The sequence below is a fragment of the Drosophila arizonae genome, chromosome X (genome assembly GCF_054131065.1).
Source record: "Drosophila arizonae isolate 15081-1271.41 chromosome X, UAZ_ARI_1.0, whole genome shotgun sequence".
In the NCBI taxonomy this organism is placed as follows: domain Eukaryota; kingdom Metazoa; phylum Arthropoda; class Insecta; order Diptera; family Drosophilidae; genus Drosophila; species Drosophila arizonae.
Genome location: NC_142927.1, coordinates 33,113,347 through 33,132,952, shown reverse-complemented (window position 1 = coordinate 33,132,952; position 19,606 = coordinate 33,113,347). Strand labels below are relative to the sequence as shown.

At 42.2% G+C, this 19,606-nt stretch overlaps 1 protein-coding gene across 1 annotated transcript in view; it reads left to right on the top strand.

Moving 5' to 3' along the window:
• Positions 1–19,606, top strand: part of LOC149268214 (uncharacterized) — a 74,458-nt gene that overhangs the window by 8,749 nt on the left and 46,103 nt on the right. The window lies entirely within an intron of this gene.

The following is a 19,606-nucleotide window of genomic DNA, read 5'->3' as shown; positions in this document are numbered from 1 at the left end:
CGATTTTTCGATTAATCTTGACTAAAAATGTTATCGGATGAATTATCAAAAAAATAAGATAAACTTGTACTGCGTATGATATACACGAGTATGCGTGGCTATTTCAGCTCTCTAGCTCTTATGTCTTCTGAAATCGGCTTACTTATACGGACGGTCAGACGGACAGACGGACAGGGCTATTTCGACTCAGCTCGTCGTCCTGATCAAGAATATATACACTTTATAGGGTCCGCGATGATTCCTTCTGCCTATTACATACTTTTCACAAAGGGTATAATACGGTGCATATTGTTATTGACCCTTGCTCTGCAAATAATTCAATCTCTGTTGCCACGCATAATCCAAGCTTTTTTTGGTGCCGTTACTGTGTTACGGTTCTTGTTTACTTTCGTCTCGCACTTTCGCTTTCGTTTGCGTTTGCGTTCTGCGACTTGCATGCGTTCTGCGACTTGCATGCTTCCACTCTTCTAGCTGCTGCAAGGTCGTCAGCCCAAGATTTCCATGTTTTCCATGTTGTTGGCAGGAGACGATAGCGTTGAAGAATTGTGTTTGTTGTATAGAGACTTGATAGCAATTCTTCAAGCGTTTGGGTTTCCTCTCACAAAATGGTCGTTAAACTGTAAACAACTCATAGCACAACTGGCAAGTGATATTGTCATTGGTCATCAAGAGGACACAAAAACACTACGATTAATTTGGAATCCGACATATTCAGGTACTCCATAAGCTATTCAGTGGAAATGCAACCTACCAAACGATCCTTTCTGTCATTTGTGGCACGGTTTTGCTACCCCTTAGGTTTGTTAAGTCCGATTGTAACTCGGGCGAAGGTCCTTCTACGAGAAATGTGGCTGCACAAACTTGGATGAGATGACCAATTGCCTGTCCAAATGAGGCAAGAATTTAAAGAAATAACTAACAGTTTCTTAAATTTAAGCTCGTTGCATATACTTCGTTATCACTACCAGGCTGCTAGTCGCCAAATCTAAGGTAGCGCCCTTGAAAACAAAAACTGCACCGTGGCTGGAGTTGTGTGCTGCAGAATCGTTAGCTACTTTGTTGGATGCCGAAAAGAAAATACTTTATTGTCCTATTTATCAAGTCACATTTTGGTCAGACTCGGAGGTTGTGCTTCATTGGCTGCGAATGCATTCATCTAGTTTGAATACATTCGTTGTTAATCGCATTGCAACCATCCATGAGTTGACAACTAAAGAGAGCCCAGTAGATATTGTTTGGGGATGTTCAGTTGAGGACCAGGCTTTTAAAAGCTTTTTGACACTTTGTGGCCAGCCAATCCACAAATCACATTATCGAGCTGCTAGAGAAGCGTAGAACTGCAATTACTTTGATCGCGGTCGGTGAGGTAACAAATCCCATCATACAACTTATTGAATCATCTTCCTCATTCTCTAAATTAATCTGTTGCATATACAGTGGCTCACACCTTATTTCGTGCAGCAGCATAGTAAAACTTTGAAACCGTATTTCGCTAAACCAGTAAGGATATCCAAAAAATTTTTACCCTGAACCCATTGAAAATGGGAAATCAGGGTATAATGGTTTAGAGGGTTCAGGGTATCTCCTAGTCGAGCAGTCTCGACTAGTCTTCTTACTTGTTCATTATGTATTAATGCACTTCATTATGTTTGTATTATAATTAATAACATTTAAAACTAAAGAAAACTAAAATAACTGGCCTCTTCCATGTCACAGTTTATTTCGTGCACTTCACTTTCAATGACTTTATTGTCGAAAAATTCTTAAATTAGGATATTTTTTTTACCTCATTTTTGTTTAATCAACTCTTTTAATCATGATTCCATCGAGTTTAACAATATTGGGGTGACTTCGCTGGAGATTTTTGTCCATTCCTCCAAGAGGGCCGTTTTAACGTCAATGTTATTGGATATTGACCATTTCCGAATGGCCACGCCCAGTGGATTGACCACATTTGGACTGTTCCAGATCAACCAGGACTAGTAAATACCCGGTTTATGGTTTTGGTCATTTGCCTGATGCAATAGGGATCGCCCTTCTAGACCCAGTTTTTCGGCATTTTGGAGCAAATTCTCCTTTAAAAGGATAAGTACATATTATTGTTCATATTACCATCAAAAACTAAGTATCCAACTCCCGAACCCGACTTGCAGGCCCAACCATGCAACAGCTAGTGCCATAGCTCATATTTGGTTTTAGGTGCTGACTTTCTTTAGACTTAATAGAATCATAACATTAGCTGACGTCCAAAATTTCAGCGCTCTAGCTGTAAAACTCTTGGAGATACAGTTTTATCCTATTTGCCACGCCCCCAATGGGCGGAGATATATTCGCCATAGCTCATGATCTAGGGTAGTCGACGCAAGCCTACATACCAAATTTCAGCTTTCTAGCTCTTCAACTAACAGGATTTCTGGCATATCGAAAAATGCATTTTCCGATTTCCCACGCCCCTATTGGGCGGATCGGGAAAATTTGAACACTTTATAAATCGGAGATATACACGAGTGTGTGTTCCAAATTCTCTAGCTTCAATAACGCCGAAATAGATTGCGTTCCTAGTTCCTAGTGGTACGGTCCGTGGTGGAGGGGGGGGAATGGCGTCACTGTTTTTGGCGTCAGGGTTTTCCTCTTTCCCTTTCTTTTTTAAGCGCGAAAAGATTTGTCACATTAAGCGTCACATTTGTGCAAATAATAAAAAATCAGGTGCATTCACTCTAACAGCTGTTAGTAGTGCTGGAAATTGCAGCGGACAATCAGCTGCCTACTAACTTTGGTGAGTTGCTAAGTCTCAGAAAAGACAGCAACCTAGCTGCTGGTGTGAGGTAGCAGGTATTAAAAGTAGTGCATACTTTCGGGCTCTCGCTGTAGTTAAGTTGAGTTTAAGTTACTGCGGTCTCTAAACTCAAATTATATTAGTAGGCAGCGCCTACTACAGGCTTCACGCCGTGGTAGTCGGAGCAATATGGAGGCCATGATGGAGGAGGAGCAGCAAGCTTTCGCGCGCCGTTCTTCGTTGCAGCGATCGCCGCAGCAACAACAGAGGGCGTTGCCGCATCCGTCGATTTGTAATCAGTCTCCAGTGGCTGAGTGCCAGGCACCCAAGTCTTTAAAAGAAGCGTTAGCTCAAATAGGAATTACGCTAGAGGGTTTGTCTGCCCTATTTGGGGGGCAGCGGCATATAAATGCACTAATGAGAGAGGAGCTAGCTAGGCTGGTCAGTCTCCACAAGACGGCCGAAACGTTCTGCAACTGACCGGTCAAAGACTGCGAGGTGCAGACCACGCTGGTCAAGGAAGTAGCTGGGAAGGCTAAAACAGCGAGTGTTGGTGCTACAGCAGGTAGTAATACGCCCAAGCGGTTGAGGGAAGTTGCCACTGAGCAGAGAAAAACTCCCTCGAAAAAGCCGAGGCACAATAAAAGCGCTGCAAATCCAATAGAGCCAATGGCTCTACGGGCTGCAGCCGATAAAACCAACCAGGCAGTTCGACAGACGAGTTCGAACAGCTGGACGGTTGTTAAGGGACGCAAGCCGCTGCAAAAACGTTCCAGAAGTGACGCCATCGCGGTTTCAGGTGTGGGTGGTTGCAGCTATGCGGACATGCTTCGCGTAGTCAAGAGCGACCCAAATTCAAAGCATCTTAACGGCGACGTCCAAGGTATTAGAAAGACAGCTAAGGGGGACCTTTTGTTGCAACTGAGTAAGAAGCCATAGCATAGCGCTGAGGCTCTGCACGAAGCTGTAGGCAAAGCCTTGGGTGACCGAGCGGTAGTTAAAACACTTACCGAATCGGCTCAAATTGAGATTCGCGACCTAGATGAGTTAGCAAGCAAAGAGGAGATCAAGTCATATGGCAGCAAACTGTCGCAGCGACTGTGACCTAAAGGGCGCCTGTTTCAGGTGTGGAGAGATGGGTCATAGTGCAAAAGCATGCACCATCACCGGAAAGGTGAAAAGCAGACGGACCATTCAGAAGGCAGCTTCAAGTGCCCATCCTACCGTGAAGCTGCTCGTAAAATGAAATGTTCCTTCAGCTTAACTTAAATCATTGTGTTGCTGCCCAAGATCTTCTAGAGCAGACCATAAGGTAAAAATGTATAGACGTAGCATTTCTCAATGAGCCTCACCACTGTAGAACCCGCTGCCCTAGGACATGGTCAACAGACGTTAATGGCAAAGCTGCGTTGTGGGTATGCGACAACTCAACGAACGTACTTTCGAATGTTAAGTCATTCAATGGGTTCGTACGCGGCCGATATGGTAACTTATGGCTTTACAGTTGCTATCTGGCCCCCAACATGCAGCTCAGTGAATTCACGACGGTGCTCGACGAGCTTGCCGAGGATGCTAGGGGTTGGAAGGCCATTATAGCTGGAGATTTTAACTCTTGGGCGTTAGAATGGGGTAGCTTCACAACAAATGCCAGGGGTCGTATCCTACTGGAGATCTTCGCGACACTAGATGTTGCACTGCTCAACACTGGCCACGAGTACACCTTCAGTCGGGCGGGATACGGATCTGTTATCGACATTACTTTTGTCACTTCATCCCTCTTTCGGGGAGTAACATGGAGCCATTGCGATAGCTATACGGGCAGCGACCATACGGCACTTCTATTCACAATAGGTGAGCCACCTGCCAGGGCGTCAACCTTGTGGAGAGAGTCGTATCGGCTAGATACTTTTGATCCCGCGGTCTTTTCAGAGGCCATTCAGTCTCTGGTAATGCTGAGGCCAGAGCATGCCAAATGGTGGCCCAAATACAGAGTGCCTGCAATAGCAGCATGTTACGCCGCAAGCAGTTCACGCGACAACAAGAGCCTACGTATTGGTGGAGTGCACAAATAGGTGACATTCGTCGCAAATGCATCCAGGCGAGAAGAAGCTACCAACGGGCTCGCGGTAGGTCTACGTTTTTTGAGAAACAATTAGCTTACCAGGCAGCTAGAAGACAGCTGAAGAGGGCCATTCGGGTAAGCAAAAGAGAATGCTTTTTAGAGTTGTGCGACTCAGCCGAATATGATCCTTGGGGCAGGGCATATAAGATAGTAGTTAAAAGACTATACGCAGGTAGACAGGTGCAGCCTACGGAAAGTCTGGAACTTAAATCGATTGTGGAAACGCTCTTTCCAGAAAGTTTAAGCTCCATTCACGCCCCCGGGTCCGAGTCTGCTGATCAGGGCTCAACGAGCACAGAAATTGTTTTAGTCACAGAGGAAGAAATCATAGTAACTCTCCGGGGTCTTAGAACCAACACTGCTTCAGGGCCGGATGGGATCCCAAATCGTGCGCTAAAGCTAGCCCTCGCCTTGCACCCTAGTACGTTCGCTGAATTATTCAACGAATGTCTAATTCTAGAGACGTTCCCGGCAAAATGGAAAGCCCAGAGCCTGGTGTTGCTACCCAAGGCTGGCAAACCACCAGATGAGCCATCTTCATACAGACCGATCTGTCTCTTAGACATCATGGGAAAGGTGTTTGAGAAATCGATCTGCTCTAGATTGGAGACTGCGATTACTAGCGCCGGAGGCCTGTCACCAAATCAATTTGGATTCCGGAAGGCCCGGTCAACAACGGATGCGCTAAACAAAGTTGTTGGTCTGGCCACTTCCGCCATCCATGGCACAAGATGGAAGCATGGGATGAAGCAACACTGAATTATTGCGACCCTGGACGTAAAGAATGCCTTCAATACAGCTAGTTGGGATATGATACTGAATGCGCTGTCACAATATAATATCCCTAAATATCTTAAAGAAACAATAAAGAGATACTTCAGAGGAAGAACACTGGTATACAATACGAGTGAGGGTCCCCAAACTCATACAGTGTCAGCTGGAGTACCCCAAGGCTCAGTGCTGGGGCCTCTCCTATGGAATATTATGTACGACGGCGTACTGCGCTTGGAACTACCAGCAGGTGCGCACACCATTGGCTTTGCTGATGATGTAGCTGTCGTAGCCATAGGAAAGGAGCTCAAAGATACAGAGGATATGTGCAGCGAAAGTATCAATCGCATACGGAGCTGGTTGACTGGGGCTGGGCTCGAGCTAGCGGCACACAAAACTGAAACACACACACACACACACACACACACACACACACACACACACACACACACACACACACACACACACAATAAATAATAAATTCTTAATAATACTGTAAAAAATAAACCTTGAGTAGTTTGTGAATGATTTCCTTCTATTAATCTATGGTGAGCTCATGTAACAGTAACTTCTGATGTCAATAAAGTTGCCGTGTTTAATAAAGGAATTTGAAAAGGATTAAATGAGACAATTCCTAAAGGAGGTCACGAAGCTCCAAATTCAATCGCTGGGGATAAACTTCTGTGAAAAAATGCTCAAAAAAAACTTACAAAAAATAAAACTTCTGATAAAATAAATAAAATTTTTCCTCATCGTAATCCAATAGTAACAGCGTAAGTATGTAACCCTTGATATGTTCCTTCTCGTGATACATCTCGTCATCATTGATAAACAGTGAGAATTGTGATAATATTACCTAATAAAAATAATGATGTATCATATTGATGGAATCATTTTACTATTCCTGAAACAGTTGTTATAGCTCCAATAGCCCCTGTTAGTGGTCATGGGCTGTAATCAACAAGATGAAATGGGTGATTTGAATGTGTAGACATTTTAAAATTAATTAACTTCTCTAGAGTATAAAGTTCTTAAAACTGCAAATACATATGATTGAATTATAGCCACAGCTGATTCTAAAATTAAGAGGGCAATTTGGCCAACTAACAAAAATGTTACTAAAATATATGATATTGAAGGTCCTGTATTACCCAATAATGTTAATAAAAGATGTCCAGCAATTATATTTGCTGTTAATCGAACAGCTAAAGTTCCCGGTCGGATTACATTTCTGATAGTTTCAATACATACTATAAAAGGTATTAAAATAGCAGGAGTTCCTTGAGGTACTAAATGTGCGAATATATGCTGTGTGTGATTAATTCATCCGTATATTATAAATGATAACCATAGTGGTAAAGCTAAAGATAAAGTTAAAGTTAAATGTCTTGTTCTTGTGAAAATATACGGGAATAATCCTATAAAATTATTGAATAAAATAAGTGAAAATAAAGAAATAAAAATAAATGTTGAACCGTTGTGGCCGGAAGGTCCTAATAATGTTTTAAATTCTTTGTGAAGAGTTAAAAGAATTGAATTTCAAAAAATATTATACCGGGAAGGCATAAGGCATAAAATAAATTTGTTATCATTTTCAATTTATTGAATTTAATTTAATATTTTTTAATTCATTAGATTTAGGGGGAGATGGGAGATAAGAGTAATAATTTAAAGAACAAAATAAAATAAAAGTAATTGAAAAAATAAAAAATAGTAAAAGTCATCTAATTGGGGCTATTTGAGGGATTAAAAAATATTAATAATTTAATAATTTTAGTTTGACATACTAATGTTATATATATTTAATTAATTGTTTCACAAGAAGTAATTGCTAATTTAGGTCAATAAAAGCGCAACAAATCCAATAGAGCCAATTGCTCTACGGGCTGCAGCCGATAAAACCAACCAGGCAGCTCGACAGACGAGTTTGAACAGCTGGACGGTTGTTAAGGGACGCAAGCCGCTGCAAAAACGTTCCAGAAATGACGCCATCGCGGTTTCAGGTGTAGGTGGTTGCAGCTATGCGGACATGCTTCGCGTAGTCAAGAGCGACCCAAATTTAAAGCATCTGAGCGGCGACGTCCAAGGTATTAGGAAGACAGCTAAGGGGGACCTTTTGTTGCCACTTAGTAGGAAGCCGGAGCATAGCGCTGAGGCTCTGCACGAAGCTGTAGGCAAAGCCTTGGATGACCGAGCGGTAGTTAAAACACTTACCGAATCGGCTCAAATTGAGATTCGCGACCTAGATGAGATAGCAAGCAAAGAGGAGATCTTGGAGGCGATTAGGGTGGAGTTGAAGGATAGCTCACTCCCCATTGAGGCTATCAAATCGCTTCGGCCAGCTTTTGGTGGACAGCAAAGAGCTACGGTTGCTCTTCCAATTGGGAAAGCTAAAACTCTGCTCGAGCTGTCCAAAATTAGAATAGGATGGGTAGTATGCCGTATCCGAGCCATGGAACAGCCTAAACGCTGTTTCAAGTGCCTCGATTACGGTCATATGGCAGCAAACTGTCGCAGCGACTGTGACCTAAAGGGCGCCTGTTTCAGGTGTGGAGAGATGGGTCATAGTGCAAAAGCATGCACCATCACCGGAAAGGTGAAAAGCAGACGGACCATTCAGAAGGCAGCTTCAAGTGCCCATCCTACCGTGAAGCTGCTCGTAAAATGAAATGTTCCTTCAGCTTAACTTAAATCATTGTGTTGCTGCCCAAGATCTTCTAGAGCAGACCATAAGGTAAAAATGTATAGACGTAGCATTTCTCAATGAGCCTCACCACTGTAGAACCCGCTGCCCTAGGACATGGTCAACAGACGTTAATGGCAAAGCTGCGTTGTGGGTATGCGACAACTCAACGAACGTACTTTCGAATGTTAAGTCATTCAATGGGTTCGTACGCGGCCGATATGGTAACTTATGGCTTTACAGTTGCTATCTGGCCCCCAACATGCAGCTCAGTGAATTCACGACGGTGCTCGACGAGCTTGCCGAGGATGCTAGGGGTTGGAAGGCCATTAAAGCTGGAGATTTTAACTCTTGGGCGTTAGAATGGGGTAGCCTCACAACAAATGCCAGGGGTCGTATCCTACTGGAGATCTTCGCGACACTAGATGTTGCACTGCTCAACACTGGCCACGAGTACACCTTCAGTCGGGCGGGATACGGATCTGTTATCGACATTACTTTTGTCACTTCATCCCTCTTTCGGGGAGTAACATGGAGCCATTGCGATAGCTATACGGGCAGCGATCATACGGCACTTCTATTCACAATAGGTGAGCCACCTGCCAGGGCGTCAACCTTGTGGAGGGATTCGTATCGGCTAGATACTTTTGATCCCGCGGTCTTTTCAGAGGCCATTCAGTCTCTGGGTACAATTGGTAATGCTGAGGCCAGAGCATGCCAAATGGTAGCCCAAATACAGTGTGCCTGCAATAGCAGCATGTTACGCCGCAAACAGTTCACGCGACAACAAGAGCCTACGTATTGGTGGAATGCACAAATAGGTGACATTCGTCGCAAATGCATCCAGGCTAGAAGAAGCTACCAACGGGCTCGCGGTAGGTCTACGTTTTTTGAGAAACAATCAGCTTACCAGGCAGCTAGAAGACAGCTGAAGAAGGCCATTCGGGTAAGCAAAAGAGAATGCTTTTTAGAGTTGTGCGACTCAGCCGAATATGACCCTTGGGACAGGGCATATAAGATAGTAGTTAAAAGACTATACGCAGGTAGACAGGTGCAGCCTACGGAAAGTCTGGAGCTTAAATCGATTGTGGAAACGCTCTTTCCAGAAAGTTTAAGCTCCATTCACGCCCCCGGGTCCGAGTCTGCTGATCAGGGCTCAACGAGCACTGAAATTGTTTTAGTCACAGAGGAAGAAATCATAGTAACTCTCCGGGGTCTTAGAACCAACACTGCTTCAGGGCCGGACGGGATCCCAAATCGTGCGCTAAAGCTAGCCCTCGCCTTGCACCCTAGTACGTTCGCTGAATTATTCAACGAATGTCTAATTCAAGAGACGTTCCCGGCAAAATGGAAAGCCCAGAGCCTGGTGTTGTTACCCAAGGCTGGCAAACCACCAGATGAGCCATCTTCATACAGACCGATCTGTCTCTTAGACACCATGGGAAAGATGCTTGAGAAATTAATCTGCTCTAGACTGAAGACTGCGATTACTAGCGCCGGAGGTCTGTCACCAAATCAATTTGGATTCCGGAAGGCCCGGTCAACAACGGATGCGCTAAACAAAGTTGTTGGTCTGGCCACTTCCGCCATCCATGGCACAAGATGGAAGCATGGGACGAAGCAGTACTGCTTTATTGCGACCCTGGACGTAAAGAATGCCTCAATATCTTAAAGAAACAATAACGAGTTACTTCAGAGGAAGAACACTGGTATACAATACGAGTGAGGGTCCCCAAACTCATACAGTGTCAGCTGGAGTACCCCTAGGCTCAGTGCTGGGGCCTCTCCTATGGAATATCATGTACGACGGCGTACTGCGCTTGGAACTACCAGCAGGTGCGCCACCATTGGCTTTGCTGATGATGTAGCTGTCGTAGCCATAGGAAAGGAGCTCAAAGATACAGAGGATATGTGCAGCGAAAGTATCAATCGCATACGAAGCTGGTTGAGTGGAGCTGGCCTCGAGCTAGCGGCACACAAAACTGAAGTAGTCCTAGTTAGCAGTCGCAAAAGAGTGGAAACTGCCAATATAAAGATCGGCAGCGTCACCATTGCGTCCAAGAGGGCGATAAGGTATCTTGGTGTCATGATAGACACAAGAATAACTTTCCGCGAGCACTTAGAGTATGTGCATAAAAAGGCAGCTGATTCTTGTAGAGCTCTCTCAAGAATTATACTTAACACGCGGGGACCTAAACAGCAACGACGTCTCCTTCTAATGAGCGTCATTAGGTCCGTCATCCTCTATGCTGCGCCAATATGGGCAAGAGCGATGGCAACGCCGAGCTACAGCCGGGGCATTTGCGCGATCTACAGACTGAGCGCAATCAGAGTCAGCTGCGCTTTCAGGACAATCTCCGATGACGCGGCGCTCGTCATAGCTGGTATGGTACCATTGGAGTACTTCGTCGCCGAAGCCGTGGAGCGGAACTCGCACGCGCCTGCGCGACTCAACGCTATCAGGGCGAACAGCATTGCACGATGGCAAAGAAAGTGGAATAGCTCAGGTAAAGGGCGGTTTACGCACAAGCTCATCCCGGAGCTTGAGCCATGGGTCAACCGCAAACACGGCGAGGTAAACTTCTACCTTACGCAGATCCTCTCGGGACATGGATGCTTTCGGAGCTATTTGAAGCGCTTTGGCCACGAGGAATCTGACGAGTGCCCCTGGTGCGAGCGAGGGCATGTGGAAGACGCCAACCACATTCTTTTCGAATGTGGACGGTTCCTGGAGGAGAGGCGTCGTCTGGAAGAGGCAGTGGGCCGCTCCATCAGAGCGGACAACATTGTCAACGCCATGCAGGAATCGGAGGAAGCTTGGGGGCTAACAAGCACCTTCGCGGCCACAGTGAGTCGAGCGAATGAGAAGACGAGCTGTCCCAGGCTAAGGTAGCGCACAGTGCTTGCGAAGCAATGCTTTACGGCCGTCCCGCAAGCATCGCGCACTATCCTAGCCACCACGCAATTTGCAACTTGTATTATAAAGATTTTCAATAAACGAATATAAAAACAAGTAAGAAAGCTCTAGTCGAGACTGCTCGACTACGAGATGCCCTGAACCCTTGGAGCAATAGATACATATTTCAATAATTTTTCGCGTCTTTCAGCTTACACAAGAAACACGCACACACACACACACACGCACACACACACAGGCATACATACACAAGAGAACTCAATTGTTAAATAACTTTTTTTGTGAACGTACGATCTTCATGAAACTTTAAGATTATGATTATAACATGAATATGCATGTAATTGCCAAAACACAAGTCTCTAGTATTTGAAATACGCTTTTTACAAAAAAGTGGCTGAGGGGGTGAATTTAGGGGTGGGGGTAAATTTTAACAAAAACCGAAATTGTATAAATTGCATATAGGCATACATTAAAAATTTGGAGACTCTAGCAATAAAGGTGTAGAAGATATAATTTTATAACTGGTTTTCGATAAGGTTTTTTATCGATAAAAAAGATCAAGATGTGTTATCGATTTTTAATGATAAACTCGATATCCGCGCTGTAATTACGAACATTTTACAACAAATTTGAAGTCTCTAGCTCTTATATCTTCGGAAATCGACGCGTTCAAACATACGGACAGACGGACGGACGGACAGACAGACAGACGGACAGGGCCAAATCAACTCAGCTCGTCGCCCTGATCAAGAATATATATACTTTGTGGGGTCTGCCAAGCCTCCTTCTGCCTGTTACAAACATTGCAACAAAACCATTATACCCTGATTTCCCATTGAAAATGGGTTCAGGGTATAAAAAACACACACACACAAGCATAAGCACGCATGGACGGCGCTTACTATGAGAACTCAATTGTTTAATAACTTTTTATACCCTGATTGATTCATAATCTGAAAGTTTTATGAAGATAATCCATCCACAAGAAAAGTTATTAAACAATTAAGTTCCCATAGTAAGTCAACACTGCAGCCAATGCGTGTTTATGCGTGCGTACGTATGTCTGTGTGTGTGCGTGTATGTGTGCATATGCGAATAATTATTGAAATACCAGTTGCTCGAAGGGTTCAGGGGATCTCGTAGTCGAGCAGTCTCGACTAGAGCTTTCCTACTTGTTTTTGATCTGGGTCTGCAAATAACGGCTTAGCTTCTTGAATTAATCGATTTATTATTCTTTTTTGGCTATCGGACATATGATTTGTTCGGACCTTTATATTGTTAACTGCTTGTGCAGGTAATTGCTTAATACGGACTTCATTTTTGTCATTTACTATTAGGATATCATTCCTGACCTCAATAAGAACATTGAGTTGTTTCATTGTATCGTTGCTTACAAAACCATGAAAAGTTTTTAGAGTAGGCAACACGAAAAATCTAATTGGGGTGTTGAGATTAAAAAGATTCAGAAATACATATGTATATGATGGGTTATGGCTATTTTTCCGCCGATAGACTTAGCGAAAAAAAAACTTCATTATTCTCTTTTGCGTTGGTTACCAGAGAAGACTGTATGTAATTCTGGTTGGAGCCACTATCAATTAGGAATTTCAGTACCCGTCCGTCCCTCGTTTTGTATTGGACGGGTACTGAACTTCCTCATTGATACTGCTTCGCTCTCGTATAGTGCTTCGGCGATACCTTGCTCTTCTGCAGCACTGCTGCTCACTGCTCGTATGCGTCGGCATAAGCTTCGGCGGCGTATGCATTTGCGTAAGCGTTAGCTTCATCGTCTATGTTCTGCACTTGGGTTTCCCCAGTATTGATATGAAATGTCGCTAATGTTTGAATGGGTTTTCTGCCCTAGAAGATAAGCGTCTTTTCCCAGCAAACTGGTTATTATTTGCCCTGTTCATATAATTCATATTCCTAGTTCTGATAGAGGAGTCGACTTCCATTGGTTATGGAGCTGGTTGTGGTTTTGGGGCTATTGGTCTTGGCGGTGTGTTAAGGAACTGTTGCGGTTGTTGGTGTATTGGTCTTGGTATGAAACCTGAGTTTTGGGTATTAAACCTGGGCTTTGGTGGATAGTACAAGTTCGGGTTGAAATTGGTTTGACTCAGGACTTGTGGATTGTTATATCGAAACGAAGGTTGAATAACTTTATTATACCCTGAACCCATTGAAAATGGGAAATCAGGGTATAATGGTTTTGTTGAAATGTATGTAACAGGCAGAAGGAGGCGTGGCAGACCCCACAAAGTATATATATTCTTGATCAAGGTGACGAGCTGAGTTGATTTGGCCCTGTCCGTCTGTCTGTCCGTCTGTCCGTCTGTCCGTATGTATGAACGCGTCGATTTCAGAAGATATAAGAGCTAGAGACTTCAAATTTTTTTTAAAATGTCCGTAATTACAGCGCGCATATCAAGTTTATTATGAAAAATCGATAACTCATCCCGATCTTTTTTTATCGATAAAAAACCTTATCGAAAACCAGTTATAAAATTATATCTTCTACACCTTTATTGCTAGAGTCTCCAAATTTTGAATGTATGCTTATATGCAATTTATACAATTTCGGTTTTTGTTAAAATTTACCCCCCACCTCTAAATTCACCCCCTCACCCTCACTTTTGTAAAACGCGTATTTCAAATACTAGAGACTTGTGCTTTGGCAATTACATGCATATCCATGTTATAATCATAATCTGAAAGTTTCATGAAGATCGTACGTCCATAAAAAAAGTTATTAAACAATTAAGTTCTCATAGTAAGCGCACACTGCAGCCCATGCGTGTTTATGCGTGGGTGCTTGTGTGTGTATGTGTGTGTATGTGTTTGTGTATGTGTATGTGTGTGTGTATGTGAGTGTGTGTATGCGTTTGTGTCTGTATGCGTGCGTGTGTATGTATGCCTGTGTGTGCGTACGTGCGTGTGGGTGTGCGTGTTTCTTGTGTAAGCTGAAAGACGCGAAAAATTATTGAAATATCTATTGCTCCAAGGGTTCAGGGGATCTCGTAGTCGAGCAGTCTCGACTAGAGCTTTCTTACTTGTTATGATTGTTTTTCGGAGGTAACGAAAGGGCTCTCATGGGATTAACGGAATTTCTAATCGACTGGTTCTAAATCACTCGGTACAAGTGAAGGGTGAACGAATACACTTTACTATGATGGTGTTTAGTTTTGTATTGATTCTTTATTCTGCTGGGCCCGGGTTTTTATACCCAGACTCATGTATAATTTCAGCCATTAAATCTAGTGCTTCTATTGCTGAGTGTGTAAGGCTCAGCATTGGTCTATTACATATTATTAACTTATCGCGTAGTTTGTAAGACTCCGCATTGGTTTATTAGCTATTATTATTTTATTGCTGAGTTTGTAATGCTCAGCGCTCGCCTCTTACGTATTCTAATCGCTAAGGGTCAGGGTCATAATTTATGCCCAGTTTGACAGTTCACACTTGCAACATATGTCATTTATTTTATGCTAGCTGTCGAGTGCATAGCGCGTACGTTCCTCGACTTATCATATTTCTATGTTCATGCATGTGCATGAACATTCTGCGGGGGGCCCAAGTGGGTTACGTCCAGAACTGCTATCTGTGGATTTCTAAATAATATTCAGGACAAATACCAATTTAATAATTGTTAGTATTCTTGACGAAATGATCATGCTTGCAATCCTTATGTTCGTGCGTGAACAAAGGGCTTATATAAGGTCGGTTGGCTCTTTGATGGCTAATAGCCTTGGTAAGCCTCCGTTGAGACCTCTGATAAATGTATCTAAAGCTTTGTCTCTATAAATGTTGGTTCTGTTTCTGCAAATGAATCATGGTTCTGATTCAAAATTAGAGACAGATGATAAGAAACGGCTTGATAAAACTCGTCTATTAATCGTTCATTCTGGCTGAGAGTATAAAGTTGGTATTCCAATGTCTTAAGATCTCTGCGGTCAGCAAAATGATCAGTGAGACATTGGGATATGGCCTCCCAATTTAGTGGGGAATCATACGTTTCTAATACGGCATCGGCTTCCCCAACTACTTTACTTCTCACTACCATTAAAATACCATAGTGTTTTGGTGTTCCCCGTACAGTAGAGTATGCCTCAAATATCCTGTCTACGCTTTTGCGCCATGAAGTGAATTCTGCTCTATTCCCAGAAAAGTCATTTAAAACTCGTACGACGTCTGACAACTTGTCTAACTCGTTGATTCGTCCCATGTGTTTTGGGAGAATCGTCTGATCTTGCTCAACCGAAACGGTTGCACCTGGGTTAAGTAATTCGTCAATATCTTCCTAAGGTATCTCTCTATCGTACTCTCAGTTGGTTCGGCACCTGTACTGGTGGATGGGAGTGTATTTTCTGGTGGTGGCATGTTTATTTTAGAGAATGCGGTCGTTAGTTCGTCAATGGTCACGGACAGATTTAAAGAATTTTTATCAAATAGGAAAATAATGGTAGTTTGTTTTCAGTAAATGTTAATGAAATCTTGACTTATATTATTCCTATGCAATCAACGCAGTGATCTTCCTAGCTTTACGGGCCATACGCTATACCGGGCAACTAAAGTGTCGCTCAGTAGTACAATTTGTTTTTCTTAATTATTAAGTGTTAATATTTAATATTTCTTGTTTATTTCTTGTTTTTATACCCTGGACCCATTTTCAATGGGAAATCAGGGTATAATGGTTTTGTTAACAGGCAGAAGGAGGCGTGGCAGACCCCATAAAGTATATATATTCTTGATCAGGGCGACGAGCTGAGCTCTGTCCGTCTATCCATCCGTCCGTCTGTCCGTCTGTCCGTATGTTTGAACGCGTCGATCTCAGAAGATATAAGAGCTAGAGACTTGAAATTTTTCTACTCTGTGGATGTCATTTTTTTGTACCGTCGCACCATTTCAGCAAGAATCGCGCACCAAATGTCATTGTTCCTATCCCATAGCTCTATCATTCCACTTGGAGTTACCCATAATTCGAAGGCTGCAGTTTCAAATGACTCCATATATTTTCAATGATATTCATGTCTGAAGAATATTCCAGGACACTTCAAGGTGTTGAATCCTTGCCATATTATCCACTTTTTGACCAAATTAGACGTGTTCTTTGATTCATTGCTCTGCATTTTTCAGTAGTAAAACCCATATGTTCACCTAATTCTCCCAAATTCTTCTGTAAAGTGATCAGGTATTGCCACTGACCAAACAACACATAGATTAGACATCTGCAACATCTGTCTAGCAGGTCCCGGCCAACTTCGTATTCGCTCGGCTTGGTATTGGAAGGCTCGGGTAATGAATGAAAGATAGCACGACGAAATCAGTGCGCTCTAAGCACGCAAACGAAATGGTCATGTATGCGCTTTGCGTTTTTTGTCTTACTCTCCCTCTGTCTCTCTCTCCCTGTGGGCTCTCAAATCATGAAGCTCAGCAGCGCACAAAAATTGAAATTTCTTCGCGACGGTCCCAGCTCTTTCCTTTTGAGTGAAAAGTATACCGAAATCTTAAAATCGTTTGCGACATTCATGCAAACAAAATGTTAGTGTTTCGATATATATTTATGGGAAGAGAGAATGCGTTGAGGCGCATAAAGAATATGATTTCGCGACGGGCAAGAACACACACACTTGCAGTCTCTGGAAACATGTGTGAGCATTTGTGGCCTGCGTGCGTAACTCTTGCTGCCTGAGCAAATTGTAATGCCCAAAATTTACCGTTGATTGGCCTTTGAGTAAGCATATATATTTACATACATATGTGTATGTATTAATATTATATTTGTTGAAGATTTTCGTTTAAGGTTGTTTAAATACTTTTATGTTTGAATATTGTTTTTATTTATTTTTAATCTTATATTATATTCCATTACATATTTACCTATTACTGCTGTGAAAATTATGAATGAATCTATTTTTAACTTGCTTCAAATATTGTTTTTTGTTTTCGTTTTATATAAATATACAACAGTTATAAATAATAGCTGTAAATGAAGTCAGAAACATTTTTAGTACCGTTCTATAAATGCAGACTTTAAGAAAAACTCGAGTAAATTGTAATTATTTTAAGTTTTCGATAGTATCGATGGTTTTCACTATCGGATATAAAAAATCGATGGCCTCACTATCGATAGTTTTGCATCCCTAGTTCATAATCCCATTAAAATTAAGATATCATTGAGCTAGGATCGTCAAATTACGCGTATAATTTGTACCATTTTGATTTTTGTTATATTTTGGATACCGGCTCCAAGTTAGCAGCAGATCAGCGCGATTTTCTGTATATGTGCAAACATTCATTGTTTATTCTATAAGTACAGACAAAAATGCGTTATTTTTGCATATAACAGGATCATTAAGCTAAAAAAAGGAAGATGGACAATTCTAAAGCCACAAATAATATACATATGTATGATATTATATAACTATTATTCAATCTCTTGGAAAAGGCCCTATCATGTATATGCATGGTATCCAACCCACCAACACACCCGTAAGGTCGCGGAGTTTTAGAATACTACCACAGAATGAGGACGCTTGTCGTAGAAAGCGCCTAAGATTCTCAACAGGATAGGACTTAAATTATTAACAAGAAAGAAAGCTCTAGTCGAGACTGCCCGACTACCCTGAACCCTTGTAATGAAGTAATTTTCAGCTGGTAAAGACTTAGTCTGCCCAGGGTACTCTCACAAGAAAATTTATAATTGTTAGACACAGGGGAGGGAGTGGGCGCGATTACTCACAACATATTCGGCGCTTCAATGCCCATGTTTATTTTTCACTGTCACTTATTAACTAACCGTGTTCTGCTTTTTAATTGTTTCTACATTTCTTCGCTTCAGCAGACGCACTTACTGCTCCGAACGACGCTCTCTCAACCTCCTCGCTTCCGATGCGCACGACGCGCTCTAACTAACTATCTAATCACGTCCGATTTGCACGACGCTCTCCAAATAACTATCTCGACTTAATTGTCGCTTGAGCCGCTCGACCTCGTGAGCGCCCAATTCGCCTAGGCGTCGACAAATGCAATACCCCTCACGTCGTCGGCAATGCAAATACATACATACACTCGCACGGGCTTTGCTAACTGCGCTGCAGTGTGGGCAATATTATGAGAACTTACTTGTTGAATAACTTTTGTAGTAGGACTATCATAATGAAACTTTCAGAGCGTGATCATAATATTGAAATATACATATGTATATTCCGAAGCATAAGTATAAAAAATCTGTAAATTACAAAATCTTCGTATTCATCAAATGTATATGTATATGTACACAGTAAATCTGAACTCTCCAGATCTAGTAGTATTCAAATAAGGCTGAAAAAAAAAAAAAAAATCTATTTATCGATAAGCGGTATAGGGATTACACGCTTCTAAGCCTAAAATAATTTGACGAAATTCGAGTAATAGTGGCCTTGCATATAATACTTGTTATTTTAAACATTGAAGAAAAATTATAGCAAAAACATTTGATTAAGGTAAATTTCTCCAAAGGCAAATTGAAAATCGGCAAACTGAATGTGGAACCCTGCGAGAAATAGTTTCAATACACTCTATTAAAAATACGAGCAATCCATTATTAAAGAAGTTAAGAGCAGCGCTACTCAAGCCGGCGATCCTAATAAATAATGATAACGATCGAGAAGCGATACTGTTTACACACCATGACGATCCTAATATCTAAAATTTCGAATAAAAGCCCAACTACTTCTGCCAAAGCAATATTCGAAAATTGTATTCTAAGGTACAGTGCAATGAAAATGTTCATTGCGGACATTGCGGACTCTTTTAAAATATTTCATTGTTGTTATATTCAATTATATTGAACAATAAGTATGTTTTTAACATTCTCCAACAGTAACTTATTTCTTTCGTCTGACCATTGCGTATTTAATAAGGAAAACCCCCTTTCGCAATTTGCATTGTGCTCAGGAATCGCATACAGGGAATGAGCTATCTTTAATTCTTTCGAGCACAAGTGTGCGTTTGTTGCGAAAAATTGTACAACTTTATCTACGATGCTTTTCTCACAAAAAAATTCTTCACTTGTCTCGACAAAAACTTTTTCAAGTTTGCATTTTGAGTCGCAGTTGGTCAAAATGTGGAATTTTTTGTGGAAGTAGCAGAAAACCGGGACAATTTCGTGTCAGGTCGGGACACTGGGATATTACGTCCTAAAGCGGGAATTCCGGAATTCCAGGACGGATGGCCACCCTATCTGATGCACACCACCACCAGACTTTAGGTACCATTGAAAGAAGGCATAGGATATTCAATGAGTATATATGTACGTTCATACATATCAGTAGATAAAACCACTAACCAGAGAACACG